The sequence below is a fragment of the Ctenopharyngodon idella genome, chromosome 3 (assembly GCF_019924925.1).
Source record: "Ctenopharyngodon idella isolate HZGC_01 chromosome 3, HZGC01, whole genome shotgun sequence".
NCBI classification, from domain to species: domain Eukaryota; kingdom Metazoa; phylum Chordata; class Actinopteri; order Cypriniformes; family Xenocyprididae; genus Ctenopharyngodon; species Ctenopharyngodon idella.
In genome coordinates this window covers 57,448,067-57,462,962 of record NC_067222.1, presented here as the reverse complement: position 1 = coordinate 57,462,962, position 14,896 = coordinate 57,448,067, and the positions used below count along the sequence as shown (strand labels likewise).

The following is a 14,896-nucleotide window of genomic DNA, read 5'->3' as shown; positions in this document are numbered from 1 at the left end:
GAGAGTATTAATTTGTATATAACATGTAGAATAGATATGATGCAAATTATTGACAACAGGTTCCTAGGTACGCATAAAACTGGCATTAGGGGAATACATACGCTATCTCGGCTGCAGTCTGAATGGAAGCGGTGTGATGTGAATGTGGGACAATCAGCATTAAGTGGATATAACTTGGGGTGAACATTTCTGTTTGATGAAAATTATTAATCATTTCAAAGGTTGGACCTCCCTCAGTCGATGATGGTGGATTTCATGATGGAAACTCAACAAGCTCAAATGACCATGTAATAAATACCAATAGACAACAATAATGAAATAGTAAAACACAAAACATATTAAGAAGCTCAAATATTACTTTTAATTTTATGGTTTTTATTAATATGTTTAAATGTTGTGTTATGCACAATGTGATGGTACTAGGATAACAATATTCTAGCTATTATTAAATGTTTAACTTATTGATGGAATGAGATGCTTTTCTCCATTTTCCTTTAGATCTCTAATTACATGACTGATGAATCTTCGGATGCTACGGACTATAATGATGCCAACTATGTTCCAGATTCAAGCGGCAACTCCTTTGACACAAGTTATTCTAGTAAAGATCTAAAAATCATAGACAGTCATCTTCCCCACAGAGTGTTAAAGGAAAAATCATTAGGGATCGCTACAGCCCACAGTTCGGATAGTACCAACAGTTCCAAGGAGCAGAGAAGTTTTAGTTCCTCAAAGATGAGCAGCGGCCATTGTAGTTCAGTGATAAGTTACAGTGACAGTTCATCAGAGAAGACCTCGCACAGCTCCATAAATGTCACTTCGTTGCCAAACACAGCAAAGCGAAGCAAGTACAACAAGAAACAATATTGTCTATATTGTAATAAGGCCATTTCTAAATTGGCAAGACACCTCGAATCCGCTCACAGTACACAGCTTGATGTCGCAAAGGCTTTCAGTTTTAAGAAAAGATCTCGCGAAAGAAAAGATTTGTTACGCTCTCTTAAGAAGAGGGGAAACTTGTCTGTTTCCAATGCCACTGTGGCAAGCAGTGGTGTTGGAGAAATGGTTGCTTGTCGAAGACCCACTAGAGTCAGACAATCTAATGACTTCAGTCACTGCAAGTTTTGTCAAGGACTCTATGCAAGAGATAGTCTATGGAGACATGTCAGAAACTGCCCTCAGAAGTCTGTTGAGGTGGAGACTAGAGTTGGGCAAAAACGGATCCACATTGACCTACCAAAAGCTGATACAGTTCATGATGCTGTTTGGAAGATTGCTTGTGAAATGAACCAGGATGACATTTCTTTAGTTGTAAGGAGTGAAAGAGACATCCTTAGTCTTGGCGAGTCAATGTACAATGGCAGGAAACCAAATGAGAAAAGAAATGATTACATACGTCAAAAAATGAGATAGATGGCTAGACTCTTGATGACTGCAAGAGCTACAACACCTTTGAAGAGCACTGAAGACCTTGTTATGCCCAGTAATTTCCCCCACGTTATACAAGCAGTGAGATTTGTTGCTGGTTATGACTTGGATAGCAACTCATATAAAACCCCATCATTGGCTTTACAATTGGGTCACAGTTTGGCTAAGGTTGCAGGCATTGTGCAATGCAATGCCATCATTGCAAATCGCAATGCTGTTGCAGAGTCTGCCAAGCAATTCTCCACTCTGTATGAGAAAAGTTGGGCGGAATCCATTTCAAGTGCTGCACTGGGTACACTTCATCAAGCCAAATGGAATAAACCACATGTTTTGCCCTTTACACAGGATGTGTCTCAGCTGCACAAGTTTCTTGCTACTGAGCATGCTAAGTGCATGAAGGACCTTGAGAATGTGTACTTGTTTGCACGCCCATGTGTGCTTTCCCATTACAGAGGCTCTGACTGCTTCCGCAAGTATTCAAAACGATGTGGTGCAAAAAACCCAGAGTCACTCACCTCAACAAGATTGAGGAAATAAGTTGCCACTTTGTCAACAGTACTAAACTTAAAAGAAAGTGAAATGGATCAACTTGCTACCATTCTAGGACATGATATAAGGATCCACAGGGAATTCTATCGGCTTCCAGAGAGTACCCTGCAGCTTGCAAAAGTTAGCAAACTGTTGATAGCAATGGAAAAAGGAAGACTGTCTGACCTGCAAGGGAAAGGGCTGGATGACATTGAGATCAATCCTGGAGGTGAAATTCAGTTTTAAATGTAGTTTATAAGTACTTCTTATATCACATTTATACTTGTATTTAGTCTTTGATTTAAATACTTGGTCCAAACTGTTTTTTTTACCCAACCAGATGAAGTAGGCACGAGTGATGATGATTCCAGTGAATAAACCATTGCTGACCTACATCAACATGAAGGTATACTGACTTATGTGATAATATCTTTAGGTTATGACCAGGGAGACAGACAGTAGAGACCTGATGATAGCGTTAGATGGGCTAAAAGGAACAGTTTTAAATAAATGTAAAAAGATGGGAGAGATTATGTATAAACATGGTGCTGAATTATTTAGAATCATTAATAGAAAGAAGGTGGACAGGTTTTAATCAATTAAGTCTAAACAGCAGCAAGAAATAAAGAAATAGTGAATGAGAGAAGACAACTAAGAAAGCAATAGTTACAGTACATGATATAGGTAATTAATGTTTTGCAAAAAGTCTGGTTAGCAGTACAGAAAGAGTAAGTTAGGACAGCCTTTCATTGGGATGTTAAGTCAAAAGGAAAAATGTAACTTTGAACATTTAAAGTAAGAGGCAGAGGAATAGTTAACTTAAAAGATTACTCCGATACAGAAAACAATAGAGAGGTAGGCCTTCCTCTTGATATCCCACCATGAGGAGAGATATACTACAGTATACTTTTTGATATGAGTGGGCCTTTTCAAGCCAGCAGGTTAAGACTTCCACTAAGCTCTTTTGTTGTCTGACATTGAGGTTGATTTCATAGAATAATACAATCAAGTCAAGTCACTTTAATTTATATAGCGCTTTTAACAGTATGGATTGTTTCAAAGCAGCTTTACAGTAATAATAGAAATTAGCATAACAGTGAAGTTGCGAAGATCATTAGTCATTAACTTAGGGGCCGCTAACATGACACAGTTCTAACAGAAAACCCTTAACGCGCTCCGGCCGCCCGAACAATTATCCGTTTTCTCTGTGCAAACCCGCGAAAAACACAGACGGCGCGCACATGCGCATCACGTGTTCGGTCGATAGGGAGCTTTCCTGTAGCTCAAACAATAGAGCGTCTAAGTTGCTCTGGACAAAAGCGTCTGCCAAATGCATAAATGTAAATGTGCATTAGAATATACATGTGCGCAGGCGTGTAGTCCTTCACAAATCAACCCTCAACAAACTACTTGTTAGGCCTTAAAAATGTATAATTCAGGAATTTTGTCACGTCTGCATAGCCACGCGAACTGGAATTATCCCGACAACGTTTTATCTGTATAGAGGTAAAGGGAAAGAGGCTTTCACAGGGAGAGACTAGCTGACACTTCAGGACTGCGTTGTTGTCGTGTCCTGGCGCTGGTCCTTCATCAGATCTGGATCCGGCGGACTGCGGTAAACCTCGGGATAAACAGAGAGACTAATATTAACGTAGACGCTATCCTTCTTATGATGTACCAAGTACATCAGGATTTATGGGAAGTGTTCCCGGTCCCGGCTGATCTAAACTATGCAGCCTAACATTGAATTATACAAGTCTATAATGGGTTATGTGTATGCTAGGCCAAAGAGATGTGTTTTTAGTCTAGATTTAAACTGACAGAGTGTGTCTGCTTCCCGGACAATGCTGGAAGAGAGTTTTGGTGCTAAATAGGAAAAGGCTGTACCGCCAGCAGTCGATTTTGATATTCTAGGTATTATCAACTGGCCGGAATTTTGAGCAATAGATGTGATGGAGTATAATGCGTTAAGGGAGCTAAACCATTTAGTGCTTTGTAAGTAATCAGCAATATTTTAAAATGTATCTTCTTCTTTCAGCTTCTCCCTTCAGGGGTCGCCACAGCGAATCATCTCTTTCCACCTATCCCTATCTTCTGCATCCTCAACACTTGCATCCACTAGCTTCATATCCTCATTTATTACATCCATATACCTCCTCTTTGGCCTTCCTCTTTGCCTCCTGCCTGGCAGCTCCATGTCCAATATTCTCCTACCAATATACTCACTCTCCCTCCTCTGAACATGTGCAAACCATCTTAATCTGGCCTCTCTATCTTTGTCCCCCAAACGTCCAACATGAGCTGTCCCTCTGATGTACTCATTCCTAATTCTGTCCAACCTTGTCACTCCCAAAGAGAACCTCAACATCTTCAGCTCTGCTACCTCCAACTCTGACTCCTGTCTCTTCCTCAGTGACACTGTCTCTAAACCATACAGCATGGCAGGTCTCACCACGGTCTTGTACACCTTCCCCTTGATTCTCGCTGATATTTTTACACAGAACTCCCGACACCTTTCTCCACCCATTCCAACCTGCCTGCACTCGCTTCTTCACCTCCTTCCCACACTCCCCATTACTCTGGACTGTTGAGCCCAAGTACTTAAACTCCTGTACCTTCTTCACCTCTTCACTCTGTAATCTTACTGTTCCATTTCCCTCCCTTTCATTCACACACATGTATTCAGTCTTACTACGACTGACTTTCATTCCTCTTCTCTCCAGAGCAAACCTCCACCTCTCCAGGTTTTCCTCCACCTGTTCCCTGCTCTCACTACAGATCACAATGTCATCTGCAAACATCATTGTCCAAGGAGACTCCTGTCTGACCTCCTCTGACAGCTGGTCCATCACCATAGCAAACAGGAAGGGGCTCAGAGCCGATCCCTGATGCAGTCCCACCTCCACTTTGAACTCCTCTGTCTGACCTATAGCACACCTCACCACTGTCATGCTCCTCTCATACATGTCCTGCACCACTCTGACATACTTTTCTGCTACTCCTGACTTCCTCATACAAAACCACAGCTCTTCTCTTGGCACCCTGTCGTATGCTTTCTCCAAGTCTACAAACACACAGTGCAACTCTCTCTGACCATCCCTATACTTCTCTGCAAAAATTGCATCAGTTGTGTTCTTTCTGGGCATGAAGCTTTCTTCTCACAAATTTCCACTACCTTCCTTAACCTAGCTTCCACTACTCTTTCCCATAGCTTCATTGTATGGCTCATCAACTTTATCCCTCTATAGTTGCTGCAACTCTGCACGTCTCCCTTATTCTTAAAGATCAGCACTAACACACTTCTTCTCCATTCCTCAGGCATCTTCTCACTCTGTAACACCCTATTAAACAAAGTAGTTAAAAATTCACTGCTGCCTCTCCTAGACACTTCCAGACCTCCACCAGGATGTCTTCAGGACCCACTGCCTTTCCACTTTTCATCCTCTTCATAGCCTTCCTGACTTCATCCTTTCTAATCTTATCTACTTTCTGTTCCACATAGTTCACCCCTTCTACTCTTTTTTTCCCTCTCATTTTCCTCATTCATCAGCTCTTCAAAGTACTCCTTCCATCTTCTCTGTACACTCTCCTCACTTGTGAGCACCTTTCCATCTCTATTCTTAATAACTCTAACTTGCTGCACATCCTTCCCATCTCGATCCCTCTGCCTAGCTAACCTGTACAAGTCCTTCTCTCCTTCTCTAGTGTCTAACCTAGTGTACAACTCGCCATACGCCTTCTGCTTGGCCTTAGACACCTCCCTCTTTACTCTGCGCTGTAACTCCTTGTATTCCTGTCTATTCTCTTCAGTCCTGTCCATGTCCCACTTCTTCTTGGCTAACCTTTTCCTCTGAATACTATCCTGAACTTCCTCATTCCACCACCAAGTCTCCTTATCGTCTTTCCTCCTTCCAGATGACACACCCAGCACTATTCTTCCTGTCTCCCTGATCACTTCTGCTGTAGTTTCCCAGTCATCTGGCAGCACTACCTGACCACCCAGAGCCTGCTTCAACTTCTGTCTAAATTCCTCACAACATTCCTCCTTTTTCAGCTTCCACCACTTGGTTTTCTTCTCTATCTTTGACCTCTTCTTCTTGCAGACCATCAAAGTCATCCTACACACCACCATCCTATGCTGTCTGGCTACACTCTCTCCAACCACCACTTTACAGTCACTAATCTCTTTCAGATTGCCTCTTCTACATAGGATGTAGTCCACCTGTGTGCTCCTACCTCCACTCTTGTAAGTCACTCTATGCTCCTCCCTCTTTTGAAAATAAGTGTTAACCACAGCCATGTCCATCCTCTTAGCAAAGTACACTACCATCTGTCCTTCAAGGTTCCTTTCCTTAACTCCAAACGTGCCCATCACCTCCTCATCACCTGTGTTCCCCTCACCAACATGTCCATTAAAATCTGCTCCTATCACCACTCTCTCACCCGTGGGAATACTCTCTACCACCTCATCTAATTCACTCCAGAATCTCTCTATCTCCTCTAACTCACAACCTACCTGTGGGGCATACCCACTAACAACATTCAACATCACCCCTTCAATCTCTAACTTCAGACTCATAACCCTGTCTGACACTCTCTTCACCTCCAGAACATTCCTCACACACTCCTCCTTCAGGACCACACCTACCCCATTTCTCTTACTATCCACACCATAATAAAACAGCTTGAATCCTGCTCCTATACTACGAGCCTTGCTACCCTTCCACCTGGTCTCCTGTACACACAGTATATCCACCTTCCTTCTCTCCATCATGTCAGCTAGCTCTCTACCTTTCCCTGTCATAGTACCAACATTCAGAGTTCCTATTCTCAGTCCTATACTCTTACCTTTTCTCTTCACTCTCTGACTACGCACTCTCCTCCCTCCTCTACTTCTTTGACCAACAGTAGCCCAATTTCCACTGGCGTCCTGTAGGTCAATGGCGCCGATGGCGGTCGTTGTTAACCCGGGCCTCGACCGATCCGGTACGAAATTCAGAGTACTGATGATTCGCATGATCAAATTTGGCAATGTTTTATGCCGGATGCCCTTCCTGACGCAACCCTCTCTATTTATCCGGGCTTGGGACCGGCACAGAGGTCACTGGACTGTGACCCCCATGGCTAGATTCAATATTTTAAAATGTATACATTGTTTAATAGGAAGCCAGTGCAATGTTGACAGAACTGGGCTAATGTGATCATACTTCCTGGTTCTAATAAGAACTCAAGCTGCTGCGTTTTGGACCAGCTGGAGTTTGTTTATTACGCGAGCAGGGCAACCACCCAGTAGAGCATTACAATAATCTAGCCTTGAGGTCATAAACGCATGAACTGTTCAGCATTTTGCATTGAAAGCATGTGCCGTAATGTAGATATATTTTTAAGATGGTAGAATGCAGTTTTACAGATGCTAGAAACAAGGCTTTCAAATGAAAGATTGGTATCAAAGAGCACACCCAGGTTCCTAACTGACGACGACGACTTGACAGTGCAGCCATCAAGTGTTAGACAGTATTCTAGGTTACTACTTGTGGAGTTTTTTGTCCAATAATTAGAATCTCTGTTTTTTCTGAATTAAGTTGCAGGAAATTACTAGTCATCCAATTTTTTTTTTACATCAGCTATGCATTCCGTTAATCTTGTGAATTGGTAAGTTTCTTCAGGGCGTGAAGAAATATAGAGTTGAGTATCGTCAGCATAACAATGAAAACTAACGCCATGCTTCCTAATGATATCTCCCAAGGGTAGCATGTACAGGGTAAAAAGCAACGGTGCTAGCACTGAGCCCTGCGGTACTCCATACTGAACTTGTGATCGGTGTGACATCTCTTCATTTACTGCTACAAACTGATAACGGTCAGATAAGTATGATTTAAACCATGCCAATGCAGTTCCACCAATGCCAACATAATTTTCGAGTCTATTCAAAAGAATGTTGTGGTCAATAGTATCGAATGCAGCGCTAAGATCGAGTAACACTAATAGAGAGACACAACCACGATCAGATGATAAGAGTAAATCATTTGTAACTCTGATGAGAGCAGTCTCAGTCCTATGATACGGTCTAAATCCTGACTGGAAATCCTCACAGATACTATTTCTTTCTAAAAAGGAGCATAATTGTGAAGACACTGCCTTTTCTAGTATTTTTGACAGAAAGGGTAGATTTGAGATTGGCCTGTAATTGACAGGATCTGTAGGATCAAGTTGCGTTTTTTAAATAAGCGGTTTAATCATAGCCAGCTTAAACGTTTTTGGTATGTATCCTGATGGACAAAGATGAATTAATGATATTAAGAAGAGGATCTATGACCTCTGGAAGGATTTCTTTCAGTAGTATAGTCGGTATAGAGTCTAACATACATGTTGTCGATTTAACGAGTTTAGAAAATTCTTCCTCTCCTATAGCAATGAATGAATCAAATTTTTTCGTCAGGGAGACTACAATGCACTGCCTGATGCAAAACTGTAGTAGACGGTTGCATAATTATAATTTTCTCCCTAATATTATCAATCTTGTAAGTAAAAGAAGTTCATGAAGTCATTACTGCTGTGCTGCTTGGAAACATCTGAGCTTGAAGCTTTATTTTTCGTTAGTTTAGCCACTGTTTCAAATAAATACCTAGAGTTTTGTTTGTTTTCTTCTAACAGGGTTGAAAAATAAGCCAATCTAGCAGCTTTTAATGCCTCTCTGTATGAAATTGTGTTCTCTTTCCATGCAATGCGAAATACCTCTAGTTTTGTTTTCTTCCAGCTGTGCTCCATTTTTCTGGCTGCTGTTTTAAGGGCCTGAGTGTGCTCGTTGTACCATGGCGTTGGACTATTTTCTTTAATCTTCTTTAAGCGTAAAGGAGCAACTGTGTCTAAAGTGCTGGAAAAGAGAGAGTTTAAAGTTTTTGTCGCAATATCGAGTTCTTCTAAATTGATCAGGAAGATTATTAATAAACATATTTGTAACACGGAGTCAGCTTTGCAGCCTTAGCTAAATTAAGTATACATGATACTAGGTAATGATCTGAGATGTATCAACATTTATTCCATGTGACAGTATTAGGTCTAGAGTATGATTACGGCGATGAGTGGGTCCTGACACGTGTTGCCTAACTCCAGTAGAGTTTAGAATGTCTCTAAATGCCAATCCTAATGTGTCTTTTTCATTGTCTACATGGATATTAAAATCACCAACAATTAGTACTTTATCTGCAGCTAGTACTAACTCTGATAGAAAATCAGCAAATTCTTTGGAAAGTCTGTATGGTGGCCTGTAGCCAGCACAAGTCTCAAACGTGATTTATCATTTACACTAGATATTGTTATATTAAGCACCAACACTTCAAAAGAATTATATTTGAAACTAGACTTCTTAGTAATTCTGAAAATATTACTATAAAATACAGCAACACCTCCCCCTTTGCCTTTCAGACGAGGTTCATGTTTATAACCATAATCTTGTGGGGCAATCAAACAAACTCATTGTCATTTAATGCTCATATTTCATTTTTACTTTTCAAAGGCTTAAGAACTGAGACTTCTGGGGATCGGACACTTCTGAGGCACTCGCATGCTTCAACCACCCTGGATCATTTGGGGGGCACTTCTGCCTCAACCGTCTTGGACAACGTAAATGTCAGCAACACTCAACCAAGACATGGTAAAATATAAAATGCGCCGAAATACAAAATGTGCATACCAAAAAGTGAATGCGTTCATAATGAAAACAATTATTTATTCTTGCCTTCACAGAGAGGGCAGTATGTGAAGCTTTTATCTGAAATATATTTAAATTCATGGTTTTCAGATTCCCAGCAGAACACAGCACTTCAAGTGGTTACATCCCAAACTTCTTCAAAGCGCTCCACTGCAAAGCAAGGTAAATACTGTAAGCATTTTGGATCCACATTACTCTTTTAGAGAAATTTATTAAATTTAATGAATGCCATATACTATCATAACTACTAAATTATCAGGACTGGAAATGGCAGTCAGGTATCCAAATCACAAGGCTTAGGCGGAGTCAAGGTACACAGAATAAAGGTCAATATAACACTAGGGGACTAACACTGGGAAATAAATGATGCTGGAACACTTACTGATACAGAGGAGACAAACTAGCATCAACAAATAGGGACAGACATGTGAAATAAAACAGGAAATACTAAACGGAGAAAAAAAAATAACTTATCAGAGAACAGATGTAACAAAATATAATATTTTTTTTTATCAAATCCTCAATGTTTCACTTTAGCAGAGCCATTGTTTCATCTTTAATACATTTCTTTTGTTTACATTCGACAGCTGGGAAGGTGAGGAGCAAGTGGACAGGTAATGAAGTGAAGGCTGTGGAGCGGCACATGATTCATTTCATAACCAGCTGCACGGTGCCAGGTAAAAGGACTGTGACTCCTGCCTCCAGGCAGAACCAATGGCTCTGAAAGACAGAGACTGGGTTGCAATCAAATACTACATTCACAACAGAATCATATCAATGAAAAGGAAGATGAATAGATAGAACTAGAACATGCCAACTGTGGCTCAGGTGCAATTTAATTTCTGTTGAACTTATAAAATTGCTCACTGTGTGCTGTTATAATCAGTGTCACCTTAGATATCCAGTGAAAATGTTTGTAATGGGTTTCGTTTTGATATTCTCATTTTCATTCAAGGATTGCTATTGATGATTTCTTGTACAAGCATGCCACCTAGTTTTGACTGAAGCTGCCATGTTGACATGTATTCATGAGGGCTATTGATTGGTTTTTTTTTTTTTATCTGTCACAGTTGGTTTCGTGTTTGGCTTCACGTTTGTTTTAGTGTCTCTTATTTTGTAATCTCGTCATGTTTCAGTTCCCGGTCTTGTCATGTGATTCCCTTCTCATCGTGTGATCATGCCATATGCTTCCCTAGTCTTGTGTTATGTTCCTATTGGTTGGTTTAGTTGTCATATCCTGATTGGTTCCCTTGTTTTATGTGTCTTGTTCTCATTGGTTGTTGTAGTCATGTGATCCCGCTAGTCCTGTATAAATACTCCTCATGTTTCCATAGTCTCTTGTGGAGTATTGTGATTGTTTTCTGTAACCGCTGCTGGTGAGTTCGCTGACAAGTCTGTTCCAAGTCATGTCTGTTCATGGTTCCTGCTTCAGGTCTGTTCCTGCTTCAGGTCTGTTCCTGCTTCAAGTCTGTTCCTGCTTCAAGTCTGTTCCTGCTTCAGGTCTGTTCCTGCTTCAGGTCTGTTCCTGCTTCAAGTCTGTTCATGCTTCAAGTCTGTTCCTGCTTCAAGTCTGTTCATGCTTCAAGTCAAGTCTGTTCTGGTCAAGTCATTGTTTATGTTGTATCTGTTCACGTTTGGAAATAAACTGCACATGGGTTCATCACTTCAACTTGCCTTCAGTGGACCTACGTTACATTATCCCCACCCTATAGACACTATTTTTTTTTTCTTACTACTTCAGGATCATATCATAATGCATTGTTTCAAGTAACTGACATAATTTCTTTCATAGAATAAGGTTTAAAAGTATATGTAATCTATACCCTCAGTGTCAACAAGCAAGTACTTAAAGGGATTGTTACTTTCACACATATTTCCCAGGTTTTCAGTGTTGCTTTGTTTTTGCACAAGTTGTTTAATGTGCTCTTTCAGCTATTGAAAAATCCTTATGAGTGGGTGTTACTTTTAACAGGCCTTGCGTGTTAAATTCCATTAACGTCATTGGGATGTACATTCTGACATTATTAAACTGGTTAGCTGAACACACTGTAATGTTTCAGGCTGAAGCTTTAATAATGTATTCATAATTTTCTTCTTTATAGAATGACGCTAAAGAGAGTAGTTCTTTAAAGGACCATTCCGGCGCAAAATGAACCTGGGGCGATGCATTGAGAACTTTGTAAGTGTACAAACAGTTTAATAAGAAGATGCTTAATAAAGACAGTACATTACACGTATACAGGCAGGAGCCATCTTGGAAAACAGTCTCGACCAGTCGAGCCACGAACGGCGTGCTAAGTGAGCTGGTCGATAGGTTTAAGTCACAGGTCATCTCACGTACCACGCCGTTTGTGGCTCAACTGGTCAAGACTGTTTTCCAAGATGGCTTCTGCCTGTATACGTGTAATGTACTGGCATCTCTCCTTGATCCGCTAGCTGCCTGCCCCCTGAATACTCTGTGAAAAAGCCCAGTCTCAGGAGACAACACAGGAATCGTAATGTCAGGAAAAACACTAGGTGCACAGGTTCTGCTCCAAAATACAACAAACCACATTCCAGCCAATCACTGACAAGATGGCTGGCATTTTCTATCGCAGGAAGGATGAATTCTACAAGAAGCGCTTCTTTTGCATAAGCTCATAAGAATTTTCAATATATCGGCTGTTACTAATAACCTAATATCGAAACAATATTGTAAAAACATGCTCTGTTTTGTTTGGTATGTGTCACAAAAAGTGTCACTATGCAGGAACTCAGTGCACCTTTCATGAGCTATGACCCCTTTTGAGTTAGCTTTTATATATCTCTGAGCCACTCAGTTTTACTAGATTTTATCAACCTGTAAATGTGAAAAAGGTTTACTGAGCATTGAGCATGCCTGTATTGTACACCGCTGCTTCTAATGTAGAAAGAAATTTCAAACATTTAACAGCAGCCAAATTGCAAATGTGCACCCTATTTTATTCATTACTGAGTCTTTATAAGTCATTTAAATCTGAAAATTGAATGTGTATCTATGGGCCTCACAAATCACTTAAACATGAAATGACAGTGTTTGTTGCCATGACCTCATAAGTCACAAAAACCCAAACATGTCCTCACAAGTAGCATCAAAATCAGGTCTGCCCAAAATATAGCCTTAGACAAAATCTCAACAGATGGATCTATTCCTTGAAGCATTGGTAGGAAATTATTTGATAACCAGGTCTGTTGGACCTTGGGAAAGGCATGTCCTAATATTTCACGTTTTTTTTTCACAAGTCCCGATATATCATGAAAACAAGTATGTGTGTGTGTGTGTGTGTGTGTGTGTGTGAGACCTGGTGAATAAGTGTAGCATTTTGATTGGTTGTGTTTGGAAAATGAAAGCAAGTCACTTGCTGTTAGATTGTTGTGTTTTAGGTAAAGAATTGTGTGTAGTGTTTTAAAAAAGTATTTTATGCAATTGAAAACAGATTTTTGTCAAAAATCGTGTGACATGAACAGATTTTGTGTATAAGCAGTTGGAAAAAACTGTAATTAAGATGTTTTATGAGATCAGATTACGTCAGAGAGGATAATGTTTTACTGTACTAAATGGTGATATTTACAAGTACATACATATTTGCCACAAGTCTGAGTCTGAGTTCATCTTCCAATGACCAGCAGGTCCAGGCTTGGATTTGCTTAGATCAGCTCATTTCCTTCTTGGACCAGCTTTGATCAGTTTATGACCTTCTTGAAACAGCGTTTACCAGCATGGGAATCGTATTGGTCTATCCTACTTTTTAGAAGCATAAAAATATAACATTGCAATGAATGACTTGCTACATGTTTGCTCATGTAAAAATGTGTGCTTGTTGTTTATCACAGGATCTGGGTGAGTAAATGACAGAATTTTCATTTTTAGGTGAACTATCCCTTTAAGTGTGTGCACATGTGTATGTATTTGTGCGTGTGATGAAACAAATAGCGTCTTTATATTTTGCTTATAATTGCTTCTGCCAAAAAAAAAAAGATTTACACTGCCTTATTAATTTTATTAAAAGTAATATTTTACATTCAGCATTTTCCTATTAATGTCTGAGTAATGTTTTTCCAATGTGATTACAGATTCACAAAATGTATGCCTTAGGGATGAATCCTCTTCTTCTGTTGGGGAAGAGGAACGTGTCCGGGTCCTTCACAACTGACGGGATCATAGCTAATTCCTTTTTATCTCCAGAGGAGGTGTCCATTGACACAATAAAGAACATTTTTACAAGTCTTCTAAAAGGTAACTGTGCTGCTAGAGATTTGTCATTTGTTTCACCTTAGTGAATGTCAGCCAGTCAATGTAGAGTTGTGCAGTTATCTGTGTAGTGAACAGCACATTCCAGGGCCCAGTTTATGGCCGGGCCCCTCTCTGTCCGTAACAGCGGACAAAGGTTTGCTACATTTTGATTGGATCTTGGTGGACTAACACAAACAAACTGTCCAACGCCATCAGATAAAGATGTAAGGACAACATCCAGACCTCTCTTAGAGGGCAAGAAGAAGACCTCTTGTACCAAGCCTGGGAAGGACAGGACTTCTCATTGGTCCACATGCAGTTTCTGCCCTTCACCCATCTAGAGACTACTTCCTAAGGTTGGCCAGAGACTGCCATAAAAATTCCTTGGGACCTCAGCAGCAATGGGTGAAGCAAAGAGAGATCACAAAGATCCATCCAAAGCCATTCAAAACTATGTTTGAAAACCTTAGAACTGATGCAAACTACACATCCATTTCATACTTATTCACAGGAATAAGTATTCTCAGTGACAGCTATTTGTAGTGCAACATCTGACACAGATTCAGCTGTTAATGTACAATTGAATGAAAGCATGACGGTTCAATCTTCTTCCATCATGTTTAGTCTCTATTTGTTTAGAATATTGCCAAAGGTATTCTGGTGGTGGTTTGGAAAGTGAGAAATGCATTGGTAAACTTTAAAGACACTGTAAAGACTTCCAACTTTGTGCTTTATGCAAATGAGTTCCACAGGGGAAAGAAGGGTGGGCCACACTATGTGTGTCCCCTCTGATGCCAGCAGCCAATCACAGCACTCGAATGGAGAAGCGCCAAACTGCAATCTCCTCCTCATCGGAAAGGGATAAAGGTACCCTTTCAACAGACATTCCTTGTTCTGAGTCTGCCCTTCAAAGGGGAAAGACATAACAGATATACCGTTCTGGGTCTCAACTCTGTAAGGAGTGAGACATTAACAGA

General features: G+C 40.4%; 1 long non-coding RNA gene across 3 annotated transcripts; it reads left to right on the top strand.

The window, feature by feature from the left end:
* Positions 1 to 724: 724 nt before the first annotated feature.
* LOC127508954 (uncharacterized) lies at positions 725 to 13,916 on the top strand. Of its 3 annotated transcripts, XR_007929032.1 has the most exons (6): positions 725 to 2,185; positions 2,297 to 2,362; positions 9,473 to 9,610; positions 9,758 to 9,829; positions 10,255 to 11,116; positions 11,185 to 11,635. It is a non-coding gene; the product is annotated as an uncharacterized LOC127508954 (long non-coding RNA). The 3 variants fall into 3 exon arrangements; XR_007929034.1 differs by lacking the exons at positions 10,255 to 11,116; positions 11,185 to 11,635 and adding an exon at positions 13,760 to 13,916; XR_007929033.1 differs by lacking the exon at positions 11,185 to 11,635 and having other exon boundaries at positions 10,255 to 11,157.
* Positions 13,917 to 14,896: the final 980 nt, after the last annotated feature.